Genomic DNA, 14,015 nt, shown 5'->3' with positions numbered 1-14,015 from the left:
CCAGTGAGTCCAGAAGGAAATTGTGGAGGGAATATTGAGGTTTTGATGGTTCTCTTCCAAAACAAAACATAATTAATGGAACAATGAAATTGTACCAAATGGAACTTCCATTCTTTCCCTCATGTTACCCTCAGAGGCTGACCCGTGCATGGGTTACAAATATTGTAGCAGTGGGATTGCAGAGGGAGCTCCTCGTTTCTCTGAGCAGTGTTTGCTTCTTTACTCCTGACTGTGCAGGTTTTCTTTGTCATCCTTCCTAAAGCTGCACTTTCCCAAACAGCAGAGCAGACAGGAGTATGTTGTCGCCCTTGCACTCAGCAGTGTAATGAATAGGATCCTGCTCTAACGGGCCCACAGGTCTGATTCACAAGGAAATTGCTGTGTCCCTGTATCCTTTTAATTGTGGGGTTTCAAACCAAAGCATGGAGACACACATCAATTATTACATTGTCATTTAATCTGGAGTCAGTCCAGTGTGAGCCCTGAGCGCCTGGAGCTGGTCCAGCCGAGTGGCAGGAACAGGGCTGGGAGTCCTGGTAAACACCACAGGATTCCTGGGATTTGCAGGGCATCTGTTCTGCTGCCCTTGCAGTCCCTTGGGCTCTGGAGGAGCTCCTGGGTGACTGGTGATTTTATTAGGGCCTGACACAAGGGAGGTAGGAGCTTCTCAGTGTGCTCCCAGCAGAAAAGCTGCTGTGAAAAAACCTTGCTGTAGGCTTTGAAATCTGAAATGCAGCCAATTCCAGCTGAGGGATGTGACAGTCACCTTTTGCTGGCAAGTTGCCATCTGCATAATGACAGTGTTGTGTGGTTTGAAGAGATGGGGAGCAGTGGGAAGGAGAAGTGTCTGACGTGGCTGGGACCGGGCTCTGGGAGGGAGCAGCCCAGGCCCTCGGCCTTTCCTGAGCCTTCGCCTCAACACCCCCAGCTGGATTTGTTTCGGGGGACACACGTGCATCCCAAGTTCTCTACTTGGGCAGCTCGGTTTGGCTGGGCCATCTGGCCATGCTTCTGCTCCTTTGAAAGCTTTGCCTGATTAAACACTCCTGGAGCTCAAGAGGGAAAGCCGCAGGAGGGGAACAGGAAGGGGGCTTGCTACGAGATGTGCTATTCCCTAATTAAATAATAGCCTAAGAGGAGCTCACAGCTTGTAACAACCAGGGAGATTCTGCTGCTAATACTCACTGCAAAGCTGCTCTTCCCAGGGCCATGCTTCCGTCCCCAAACCCAGCTGTGCCGTGCATGTGCTGCACAGCTCTCCCACAGCCCTGTCACGGAGGGTGAGAGTTGGAATGTATTCAGCCAAATTACAACATCTCATCTTTTGTTTTCAATTTGTTGGGACAAACAGCTCCTCTGTTAATATTTATGATTTGCCACTCCTGGAAGAGCCCAGCTGAAGTCATTGCACTGAGTCTGAGCTGGTTTGGTCTGAGAAACGCTTGAATTAACAGCACAGTGAATGTGGAGAGGAGCAGAGGAAGAGGGGGAGATTGGTGCCTGTTGTGTCCCTTGTACAGCTGGGGAGCTGAGGCCTAGCAGTGGAACAATTTGCTGTCAGTCTGAAAAAGAGGTGATGGCAAGATCACAACAGCAACTCAGCTCTTCTCCATACACCATTTTTGACCAGCATTTTTGATGACAGTTGAAATACCCAGCCTGAGAAATGGTTGGTTTAAAGGCAAGTGATATTTATGAACCAAGCCCTGCTGTCCTTGGGTTTGCTCCTGCATAGGCATATTGGAGCTGAGGGCTGCTCTTTTCCCACCCAGGAACCCCAGTGCATCTCAGACATCTCAGCTTTACTATTTATGAGGCTTCTGCACAGACTCTTCATGCAGGTCCAACCACAGATACTGCTCCAACGAGGGGAAATCCTGGGAGAGTGTCTGAAGCATCCCATGAGGACAAAACCATGGACAGAAAGGCATATCTAGGGATGCCAAACACAGATAAAGCTCTGACAGAATTAGACATTTATCCAAACTCTTCAGTTACAGGTTCAGGGTAACCCTGACTTTTGGGCACCCTACCTGAGATGCGTTAGGGCTGATATTCAGGATTCCTGTGGGTGCAGAGGTTTAAGGGGTTTTTGGGTCTGCTTGTTGTGAAACTTGTGGTGTTGTCATGGACCTTGTATTGTTACCTTATCCTGGCAAAACAAGTGTTCCAACAGACTTCAGGAATTTACCATGTGCTTTGTTCTGGCCTAAAGTATGATCTGCCCCAGCCATGGATACAAAGCCCAGCAGTCCTTTGGATTTACCTAAGTAATGGCCTTACATGGCAAGTGAGAAAATTCATAGTTAGGTTTGTGTTCTCATAAGGAATAGCAACCATTAAAATCTGGGGACAGGGAGGTATAATTCATGAGAAGGGCTGGGTTACTTCAGAGCCAGGTTAAACCAAAGCTGGCAACAAGGCATTGCTTACATTTCCCTATGGACACAGATTTTAGGTGAAGTGAACCAGCACCCTGCTTGGGGTGACAGCCTGGTGTAACACACTGGTGGCCAGCAGGTAGAAATAATCAGCAGTAGTGGTTGACTTTTTTCCAAAAGACTAAGGAAATACTCAGATAAAGAGACGTGACCCCAAGTACCAACATCAACTTCTCTTCTTGGCTCTCCTCTCCGTTTATTGTAAGGAAGTGGCACAAGTGTCTTTACAAATCTGTTATGAGCCACAGATATTTTCATCTGTCCAGCACTGTAGTGTAGTAAGAAGCAATATAAATGCTGTTTGCTATTTGCCAAAGAAAAGAGTGGGGTGAAAAAGCTCAAATGCAAGATGAAGCACCCCTGTGGAGGCTACACCACATTCCAAGAGGCTGTCCATACCCATCTCCCAAGGGTTAGGACTGTACTATTGCAATTCTTCGTGAGATCTTTCTTACACAAGCTACAAACCTTGTAGCATCTCTCATTCCCTTGGTCCAGACTAGGAGCAGATGTTGGGAGAGGATCCAGGCCTGTGTATTACACTCAGAAGAGGCCAAATGTATAAATCCCCCTTCTTTCTACAGCTGTGATATACAGTGTATGTACCTTATTATCAGAGGGAGATCCAGAGCACAGGGTAGAGTATGACCAGGATAAAGCAGAGCCTTGGGAGATTTCTCCCCGTTCAGGCAAGCTGAAATAATTTCATTTGGAAAGCCAGACCTGGGAGGAAAAGGACAGGGGAGAGGAAGGAGGAACCACTTTAAGTGTAAAGATGTCTGAAGGGAGTAGGGAAGTGCGAGGTTTCGGGGCTGTGTGAGCAAGTGTCATGTGCAAGGTAAGAGAGCCTGGATTGAGGCTAGAGATGAGCCACAGGCAGGGAATTTGCTCCAGACAGAGTCCCTCCTAGATCTGCCTGCTACCACAGCTAACAGTCATGTCAATAGGGTTTCAAAGGTGCTTCAGAGGAATTGGGAAGCAAAGACAAATAAGGTGGGTGTCTGAGGGAGGAATGGAAAGTCCAGTGGTTACTGAGTGAGGCTTGAGTGTGATGAGAATCCTGGCTGTGCTCCAGTACAAGATTTCCTATCACATTAATTATATTGCAGTGGGCTCCAGGGCTTTCTGTGATACAGACTTGGTGTATCAAAAATGTTACACAGACAGCAGTGGTGGGGTGAGAGAGAAACTTGCTGTGTTGTCTCCCAGCCTTCCACAAAGATGGCCTCAAAGGTGAAGCCTGAGATTCCTTGGTGCTGTTCCCTCTGTGCACGTGGGCAGGAAGTGAGTGATCCCCAGGGAGCCAGGAGTAATCAGCTCTGGGATATGTCATGTTCCTCCCAAAAATTAACTCCATTCTCTTCCCTTTCACTGAAATACATATGCTCTTGGATGGCATTTTTGTAACACTGGAAGGTGTTACTTGAGAAGTGTTTCTTGCTTTGAAAATATGGAAATATGGTTACTTAAACCTACATGAAGATACTGGGAATGTTGTGGTGCTGTCACTGTTTGTTGTGGGCAGAACTCCTGGCAGGTATCTCATGAAATCGTATCTGTTCAAACCAGGAAAACTGAGGTGAAGGCTTTCTCACTCCCCTCCAACTCTCCCTTTTCCCCTCCATCTGGGTGCTATGACTGGCAAATGCCTTTGAGACCATGGAAGGACAGAAAATCAGTGTGGAAGAAGTGAGCTCTGGGAAAGAGAAGTCACAGCAGATGCAATTCCACCAAACAGCAGAGAAACAAAAGCAAAAGCCAGACAGTACTGACAAACAGAAAAGGAACGAGCAAGGAGCTGCCCCAGCACAGTCTTGTAGTGAAGAAGGAGGGCAAGGAGAGCCTGATGCTGATTTTTCCAGTCCTGACTGTGCCACAGTTGCTTTCTGTCACCTGGATATGAGGTAAATGAGGTAGAGCATCTCCAAATAATGCCTAAGTCACCTTGCTGGCTTCTGTAGAGGGGAAGATATGGATGTAACAAGCACCCTTCCCTGGGAGAGGGTGTCATGCAATGTATGGAGCCAGGATTGCCTTAGGCCTGGGATGTGAAGACTTTAAGGAACAGTTGAGGCAGGAATGAGGCTGTGTTTAAAGTCTCCTTTATCACTGAAATGTGGAGGTGTAACCTGAGGAGGACAGAAAACCACCAGAATCCTGGTCATTGTGACCACGACACTGTTGTTCTCCTTTGTGCTAGAGGTAAAGACTAAAGCTTTGTGCTGGCCAAGGAATTCCTTAAATCAGGAATTAGTCTTAGGAGACTGATTCCAAATGCTTTTTTTCTAACTGAAAGTACATAGGAGAGGTGAAAATTGGGTCCTTTCTGGAGTACCCACCTGCCCTCCCAGCCTGGTGACGCACTGGCTGGAAGACTTGGAGCATCCTCTGCTTGTACCTCCTCTCGTGTGGCCAAAGCAGAGTTAAGCCTCCTGGCCCTCTCTCCCCCCCCAAAAAAGTGCATTATGGGATTCTCTTTCCTGCCTCTCCCTCCTCTCTCCAGAGCTGTGTGTTTGAAATGATATCTATTTCTCTTTGTGACAGCACACCGTGACTGCCGCCTTGACATTGTGCCGAGCTGACATCCCGACCGGTCTGACACTGATGCCTTTGGGCAGAAATCAGAGCCGGTTTGCTCCACGGCTCCGTGCAGCCACGACGCCGGCAGCGCCTCCCAGAGCCCCCCGTGCCCCGCTGGGGAAATGGAGCGAGCACGTGGGCCCCAGCTGAACTCCGGGCCGAGCGCAGGCGTTATCCGCACTCATCCTCCTGCCCCTTTTCAGCTTTAAGTGTTCACGTTCACATGGGTTTCTTTATTTTTATTTTCCCCCCCTTTTCGCTCCCTTTTTCCCTGGCCCGTGAGAGGGTTGGTTTCCTGTTTCTCCCCCGGCTGCAGAGTCCTTGGGGAGCTGGGTTTCCGTGAGCTGGAAAAGGAGCGCACAAGCGTCTGATCAGCCCTTATTAGTGTTGAGAAAGATCTAATGGGTCCTGGCTTCTGGGACCATTACCTGTCATTTACTTTTATTAAGTCAGTGATGAGAAAGTTTAAAATTAAAGGCTTTGTAAATTGGATTGCAGTTCTAAAGGAAGGCACCGAGCAGGAAGCCAGTGCCTGAGCTTGCAGATGGACCACTGGGAACAGCACCAGGCCAGGGCGTTTCTCTTCAGCTGCTTTGACAAAGGTCCTGTGCCCAGAGCGTGGGGAGAACAAAGCCTCGAGGTATCTAGAAACCTTCAGCCATGTGAACCATGTAATCCCTCCTTTGCCAGGCTGCTCAGGTTCAGACCTCCTGTTGAGGAGGAAGGGTGGTCTGCTGGTTGAGCCATTACCTGGGCTGGGAGCTCCGTTCCGGCTGAAATGATCCCAGAGAAATCATGTCATCTCCCTGTGGTTCTGGTTTATAAGGAGAAGGACCTCGTGTTAGTATTGATTTTGTTTCCTACCTGTTGCCTGGTTTGGGGGCTCTTTGGCCCAGGTACTGTCTTTAACTCTTGTGCTTACAACAGAAGCTCCAACTCCTGTGGGTCTTCCAGGCAAAAATAAAGGCTTTTGTAAAGTCTGTAGGAGAGAGCAAGTAGAAGGGATGAGCCACCTAGTTAAGGTAAGCATCTAATTCTTAGGGGTTGTAGCATTGTTGTAGTCTCTGCTTTTGAGACTTAATCTTTGAGTTAACCACCCAAACACACTTGTGAGTGAAACACCCCAATTGCACTAAAGCAATGCAGCTAATTATGGTGTGACAAGGAAAGCTCAGGGGCCAACCCTAACCAAGAGCTGCTGTCACTTCTGTTTTCTCAGCTGAATAAAAGTCTCGTGGTGACATTGCTCTGATGAGGAGCAGCATGAACTGGTGGTTGTAAGTACAGTCTGGGAATCAGAATTCTTGGTTAATGTGTCTCAGTTTGTCTTTGACTGGAGTGACATGGGAGAAGTCACCTGAGGTCAGGATTTTAGGTTGCCTCCTGCCCATCCTTGCATTGTTAAATACACAAGTTGTGCTTACATGGCTTTGCATGAAGATTTGAGGTCCAAACTGTCTCTGAGAGGCAGAGTACAGAGCTCCACCAAAGCACAGGGCTTAGCCAGTTAGTAGGAGATTGCAAAATTAAGTGTTTGTCTCCTGAAGGGAGAATGAAACAGAGATTCCCTTTAAGCACATGGTTTCCTGGAAAAGTTTTCCTCAGGTTCTCCCTGCATGGCTTGGCAGTTTTCATCTCCCTGTGTTTTGCCTGTGTTGTTATCATTATTGTTGTTGTTGTTGTTGTTATTATTACATCATACTGTACTTACTTTTAACAGAAGATTTGTGAAGATTTGGAAGGGATGCCCTCTGCCCATCCCCTCTAACACCCCTACAGCCAAGCTCCAGGTATGAGTCTCCACTTCTAGGAAGATTCTCCTGTTTTTAAAGAACCAGGACTGAGAGCAGAGGCTCACATCGTACAAAACCACATCCTTCACCTTTCCCAGAGAGATTCCAAACCACACAGGCAGGAGGTAGGGAAATATACCCAGAGGAAACTGGGACAGTGAGGGATGGCTAAGGAAGGGCAGGGAGTAGGCACTTGGACAAGCCTGGGCCCAGAATTCCTGCCAGGGGAGGCTAAGCATGTGTTAACTCCAGGCCATTCTTCCTGTCTGTCCATAGGCACAGCAGCTCCTTGACTTCAGCTAATTGCCAGGTTCCCTTGAAGGAAGAGTGATGCCTTTCCCAAGTTTCTCTGCTAGGGATGTGAGGAGCTGATCTCCGAGCTATTCAGTGGTTTCTTACATCATTCCTGTGTTCCCAGCCCTGCCACTCGACCACAAGGCTTTCAGAAGGTAATCTGGGGAGATTTTATCAAATGTAAAATGTTCCTAGACATTACTGGAGCCTTGATGTAATGATCCAAGGTTTTTGTTCTTTAAATTCCACTGAAAAACCACAGGCCCCAAAAAAATTGTTGCAGGGGAGCTGATGAGTTTTAAGAAGGAGGCTGAGATCTGGTGCTGGACTGAGCCATTCTGGGGGAAGTGGTGGGAGAAAAGGTTTCAGTAGGTCCTGTGTTGCTGGCCTTGTAAGGTCTGGACTGAATCTCTGAGGAGGGCAACAGCCTCTTCACATCCCCCACTCCCTGGTTTCTGCTGCCTGGTGGGAAGTGTTGTCAAAGGAGAAGGCAGCAGGACCTGGCTGCTTTGTACCTCGCTGCTCCCGATTTCACAGAATCACGGAATAAGCTGAGCTGCAATGTTGGGAGCTTTGGTATTCTTTTATAATCGTGGCTGTTGCCATTTTTGTGAAGACAGTTCCAGCCCAAAATCTTGCTCAGAAAGACCAAACTCACGGTCCCCTCAAGTAACAGAGCTCTCTCAGGATCATCCATGCTGGGGCTGAGGACCTGGTTTACAGGATCTCAGTGCTTTGAAAGGCCTGTAAACCCTTTTAGAGGGACAGTGATTGCTGAGTGACACGAAGTCTCCCTGGCATATTTATATCTGCCAGGCCAGGATGAGACTGTCTGTGCTTTGATGCTTTGGATTTCAGTACCTGTTGAAATCCCCTGAACAAATGGTGCCATTAATTGTGGGGCCTGGCTTTGATGAATGGTGCACAGGGGACAGCATTTCATTTTGTCTGGGGGCAGTAGGTGGGATGGGGCGTTTCAGAGTGTTCAGTGATGCAGGAGAGGTCCTGGGTGTTGCCTGATCAAGGGGAAGTTGCTTCCACCCTCCAGAGTGCTGTAAAGTCAGTGTCAAGTCTCTGTGGCATCTGGGTTATGTCACCTGCTGAGGGGGCTGCCCTTTATACATCAGATTTGCTCAGTCAAAAGCCGATTCAGCCCTTTATCTAGAAAGCTTTTAGAATTTCTCTAAGGGTTACAAATAATTTTTTCCTAAATGGCTTCTGCCTGCCCCATCCCCAGGCCACTGGGCAGAGCAATGAGTTTGGGGTTCAGATGAGACACATGAGATGGGGGAAGGCCATGGGGCATTCCCAGGGAGAGCCCCAGGATCCTACCACCTTGTTTTCCCCATATGCTTTTGAAACTCCCAAAACAAAAGTTGTTTATATGACAGTGTTATAAGAAAGGCTTGTTCCCCAAGTGGTAAAAAAATACTTTTCCCCAGCTTTGATATAGTTTTTTATTTGGATCATTATTTTGGTGCTGGAAGATCATGTTCATGCCAAGAAGTTGAATTAATTTTGGGGGCACCTGAACGTTTTGTTGTGTACAAAACAACACTACTTGTCATTTCAGTCTAATTAATTGCAGCCATCTGAGGACATCTCTGGTGGGTTTTCACAAAGGGTTTCTGGACAGGATGAAGCTGTGCTAGAAGATTCTCCTTCTGGTGCAAGGAGGACTGCTTTCAGGACTGCTGGGTGATAGCTTTGTGAGCTGGTGGGGTTGGTGGAAAACAAGACCATTCAAAAGGGAAAGGAAAAAGAAGGAAAGTCAAAGACAGTGCCATCAAAAGGAAGGATAATGGGAGGAGAGTATTTACTCCTTTTAAAGCTCCCAAAATGACAAGGAACAAATGGGAGTGTGTGATGTTCCCTTGTGGTCAAGAGGAATCTCAGCAAAGAGAAGGCGTGATTCTTTTTTAACCGAGTTTGGTTTACACTGGAGATGTTTACATGATTCACTCATCCATGTTCCAGTTTAGTGATTCACTTCAGGGTAGAGTGAATCACGCCTTGGAAATTTCTTGTTGCTGACTTTAAAGGTTTTCTGATGATACTGGCTCAGGTGAAGAGATCTGTGCTACATCCATCTACCTGGGTCAGAATTCGACACAGGAACAGTCAGCACATGGTTAAATACTTGCATATAAGGGGAAACTCTGGGTACCTGAGTACTGATACTCAGGTAGCCTTAAAAACAAGACATGGAGTGAAGAGGCGGAAGAGACCTCGTGCAGATCCTGAGAACATACTGTTTTTTAAACTAAGAATTTAAATTCTTTTTTTTAAACGAAGAATAGAGTTCTTTTTGTAAGAAATTTCAGTTTAACTTAATTGATCTTTCCCAATGAAATTGCACTGAAAAATTTCCTGAACAGCTCTGACAAGGAGGCTTTGGAGTCAGGAGGACTGGCAGAACACTTCAGGTAATGAGCCTGAAAGAGGTAAAAGGAACTAAGTTGTGACCTGAGAGGTTGAACAGGTTGCAGAAGGCACTGCCAGGGAATCCAGTGGCCAAAGGCACAAATATGTTGAAGGTACCTTTAGGAATGTAACTGGAGGGCAGCTCCAGGGATGGCTGTGCTGGCCACCTGATGGAGGAAGTCATTAAGCAAATTACTGTAATGGAAGCCAGGTAGAGCAGGGAAAGATCAGTCCTGGGAAAACCTGGGTGTTGTATTCGCCTTCACACAGTGGCTTTTGGTAGAGATCAGTATTGAGCTGGATTGATTTTTGGTCCAGTGGCATTTCCAATGCTTGTTCCAAGGATTTTGCATCTTGAGACAGTACTGGAAGGTGACACAGGGCTTGTCCAGGCTGCCCTTGAGCCCCGTCTGCACACACTGACCTGCGGGGCCTGGCTGGGGTGAGACTTGGAGTGCTCTGACACCATTTCTATATCCATGTAGGATTTAGGGGATCCTACCCTCGTGCCTTGTTTCCCACAGGGCATGCAATGGCCCAAACCAGGCAGTCTTCCTTGTGTTAGTACTTCCCAGAAACACCGAGCAGGGGATAAACTCCAGCACTGTGTTTTCCAAACGGACGATGAAACCAGGGATTAGAGACAGGCGTGAGCCCTCCTCCAGCCCCTGCTGCTGTTTGGGCAGGCTGGTGCCACGTGTCACTGCAAGCAGTTGGGACATCTGGAATGGGTTCATGCGAGTCCATGGGGTTTGGATCCCTGCACGTGGGAAATCCCTCATCCTCTGCTCGTTCCCGACAGGCAGCTCCTGCCTCCGCATGGCAGCACACAGACAGACCCTCTGCACGGGTAATGGAGGAGGATGTTCTGACTGGGATCCAAAATTGCTCTCACAGTAACATCTTCTGATGTTTAGCCCTCCAGATGGGGCAGGATCTTAATGTCTAGCACAGACCTTCCATGCATAAACCACTAGAAACCACTTATTTTGTTAATTCAAGGCAAAACCTGCTCTCATCCGCCTTGGATTTACATATGATTAAATCCACTGACCCAGTTTCTGCCTTACCACATGGGAATCTTCCAGCTGAGGATCTATTTCACACCTCCCAGCTGAAAGACACCTGGCTTAGGTGAGTACACACCTGCAATCCGGCCTGAACAAGGGATTTAAACACATCCTGGCTGAAACTGGGCCTAAGAGTGGGTGAAACCTGGTGCTGAGGGGGCACATGAAGTGAAAAACACATGAAAAATAGGTAGGGTATAAACTTGGAGCCAGTAGTTATATGGCAGCTGTCTGACCTCCTCACCTAATTTGCAAATAATCTTGTCAGGACAAATTAGCCCATGCTGAGCCTGTGCTGTTGAGTCTAGATGGTTATCAGGACTTGCACTGGTGAGTTTTAAGGTAGTTCTGGTGTCCGCAGTGCAGTGGAGTCCCTGTGGCAGTGACTGCAGTGCAGAGAGAGCCTTTTGTATTAACCAGAAGGAATATGCACAAGCCCTCTTTGACAGAAACCTGGAATTAATGGTTTTCTGAGCTGGTTTCTTTCAGGCCATTTTCACTACAGGGGCGAGCATTGAAAATAAAGATTTAAATTCCATTTTTAAAGTGCAGCTCTGAACACTGTGAATTGCTTAATTCATCTTAATAGAGGTGTTCACTCTGAACCCAAAAAGCTTTTAGTTGAGATTTAGCCTGTGGTTTGATATTACAAATTGCTTGGTGGTAGCACTGGTTTAAGACAGTTGTCTCCTGGCCTCTTGTTCCTGCTGCTCTGCTGGCACCGCCACTCCTGTGGTTGGGAACCAGGTGGGAGGAGCCATCTGGCTTGGAAAGGGGGAAAAAAAGGTTTCATGTGTTTGGTTTTTTGTTTGTTTGTTTGTTTAAAGCAGGAAAGTTCCTCTGTCTGGTTCAGTGCCTGGTCACGGTGAGTTTTCCTGGCACAAACGAGTGGAAAGAGCACTTTGGCATGGAGAGGAAATGAGCAGCAGAGGGTGAAAGGTGAGCAGCAATTACTGGTGCTGGGAATGCCCCAGTGTACTTTAATATCAGCCCATGATCTGCAGCTGATCTGAGCATGTGAAAAATGCTCAAATACCTTTCAAATTGTGGGGTTTAATCTTTGCTTCTAGGTGTCCTGGCAGACACTTCCCACTTGTGTCCTCACCTCCCTGTCTCCAGCCGTCTTCAAAGGCTGCCCAGCTCCTGTGTCCTGCAAGTTCAAAACCCTGCAGCCCACTGGGACTGCAGATGTGTGAAGGAGCACAAGGACTGCAGCTGAATGACAGTGTAAGTATCAGTTGTCAGTTCAAGGAATGTTTCCTTCATTTCCAGAAGGAGTTCATCGAGAAGGAACCTGTTTAATGTAAGTGAAAGCTGGGTTTCCACGGTGATTTTCTCAAATTTAGAAGATCTTGTCCTTTAAATCCAGTTTGCCATGGGACATAAAGTTCATTTGCTATAGACCACCTCAAACCAGCTGAGTCTGGAGAAGAACATGGTGAGGTGCCTGGAAAACAAAAAAAAATCTGTAAAAACCAGACTATTGTGGCACTAGGAAGTGGGAAATTATTCTTACTGTAGATTTGTCACCACAGTTCCTGAAATGGAGCTGTCTGATAAATAAATTCCCTGCAAAGACTGAAAAAAACAAGCCAACCCAGAACAGATGAATACCCAAATGATTTGGTTAAAGAAATATTTGTTTTGTTTAATAAATTGTGATGATTTTGATGACATTTCCCTTTGTAAATTTGAGTTGTACTTGACAGGAGGATATTGGTACCTCCAAAGCCTGTGAAAAAATGTGTGTCTGCCTTCAATCCATATCCACAGAGCAAAATTCAAATAGTTCCCATCAGTATCTGGCATGCAAGTGGAAAGGGAAGCTTAGCAGAGTTTCTTTGGTTATAAATAGTAATGTATGTATATAATATATAAATTAGAGTGCAGTGACACAGCTGGAAATCTCAGATCTTTCCCTTGATTAACATATCTCATTAGTGGGACTGCTGGGCCCTGACGTGTGGAGTTTGCTCCGGAGCTCAGTGGGAAACTTGTGCTGGCAGTGGGAACCCCATTTCCCTCCCCATCCTTTCCCTGCAGTGCCCAGCGCTGTGAGAAAAAGCAAGAGATGGAGAGAGGAAGCTCAGATTTCTTCCCAGTGACACAGGCAGAGGCAGCTCAGGGGAATCCTGCCCAGCAGAGGTTAATGTGACCCACATATAATTGTGTGAAAAGATGCCACTCTGCACCTTCGTCAAAGAGGCTTCTCGTTACAGCCCGAGCTCCCCAGTCCCCAGCCCCTTCAGCAAAGCACAGTTTTCTTGCATTAAATCACCACTGCCCTCTTGCCAGCTGCTTAGAGCTTGCACATTATACAGAGCAGAGATCTAATATATATTTATATATTTTAAAATGTGACAGATTGTCTTGTAACATATGTGGTACTGCCTTGAAATGAGCTCCGTGCATGTGATGGCCAAGCCAGCGGCCCCTGTGTGTGTGTCTGTGTGTGTGTGTGTGGTTTGTGTTTTATTCCTTCTGCTGGAAATCTGAGAGCCTGGGACACTGGAGCTTTTCATGTTGCTTTTTCTCTGAAATATTCATGACGAGTTGACGACCTTGATTCTTTGATACCTGCCACTTATTTCTGTGCCACTGCTGATAACTGCTAAGTACATATGTCAGTGCCATGGTTGAGTGAGTGGGATGATAAGGAGAGGGAGGGCATCTCCAGGATTCATGTGCTGGAATAAGGTTACTTTAGAAACTCTGAGGGCATTTTAGGAGCCTGCCATGCCATCTCTTTCACCCCACTTTGGTTTTTCTGACTAAAGCCTGTTTTCTTTGCTTCTCCTCCAGCTTCTCCTCCGACTTGGAAATCTGCTAGGTTGCTGCTGCTTTTCTGAGAGATGATTCTTGGCTTGTTATCAAGTGAACTGCTAATGAATTAGTTACATTTTTTAAAGAGAGATGTGAGTCTGGGGACACCCAAGGAGTTCTTTCTCAGCCAGAAACAGATCCTCATTGAAATGGACTCCAGGAGGTTGGAGTAGATGATCAGGGCATTTTGTTGCCCTTAAAGGCAAGGAAAGATGAGGGTAGAGCAGAGGAAGATAAGAAGAAGAGTAGGCAAGCAGGTAAGCACCAGTATCACCTTGTAAGCGTGACTTTTAAGCAGGCAGATCTCATTGATGTTTGTGAAACCATTCTTTGGAAGGATTTTAACTTGCCAGGCACAAAGTTTTGAGGGTGGGGGGTAAAGTCAGTGACAAAAAGGGTTACAGAAGTGACAAAATAATGAAATATATGGGGAAAGAGTTCCTGAGTGAAAGTTAAATGAAGCCCAACCTGAACCAGTTTTCACTGACATTGCTGGATCAAGGGGCCAGTGTGGTTCCTTTTGACTGCACCTTATTCCTTGGGCTTGCAGAGACACAGCTGGTGTCAGGGCCTGGGTTCCTCCTGCTTGG

At 46.9% G+C, this 14,015-nt stretch overlaps 1 long non-coding RNA gene across 9 annotated transcripts in view; it reads left to right on the top strand.

Annotated features, from left to right (window-relative positions):
• Positions 1 to 13,677, top strand: part of LOC121666076 — a 239,089-nt gene extending 225,412 nt beyond the window's left edge. For 2 of the 9 annotated variants that reach the window (XR_006016571.1, XR_006016570.1), the window contains 7 exons: positions 238 to 4,345; positions 4,986 to 6,298; positions 6,742 to 6,939; positions 7,091 to 7,263; positions 11,433 to 11,541; positions 11,673 to 11,829; positions 13,405 to 13,677. This is a non-coding gene — a long non-coding RNA (uncharacterized LOC121666076). Of the gene's footprint in view, positions 1 to 237; positions 4,346 to 4,985; positions 6,299 to 6,741; positions 6,940 to 7,090; positions 7,264 to 11,429; positions 11,542 to 11,672; positions 11,830 to 13,404 lie in introns of all 9 variants that reach the window. The other 7 variants (XR_006016572.1, XR_006016577.1, XR_006016576.1 and 4 more) reach the window with 7 other exon arrangements.
• Positions 13,678 to 14,015: the final 338 nt, after the last annotated feature.

This window comes from Corvus kubaryi, unplaced genomic scaffold, assembly GCF_017639235.1.
Source record: "Corvus kubaryi isolate FWS band 111438036 unplaced genomic scaffold, C.kubaryi_AGA036_p1.0 37337, whole genome shotgun sequence".
In the NCBI taxonomy this organism is placed as follows: domain Eukaryota; kingdom Metazoa; phylum Chordata; class Aves; order Passeriformes; family Corvidae; genus Corvus; species Corvus kubaryi.
The sequence above is the reverse complement of the archived record's forward strand: the minus strand, read 5'-3'. Positions and strand labels throughout refer to the sequence as shown.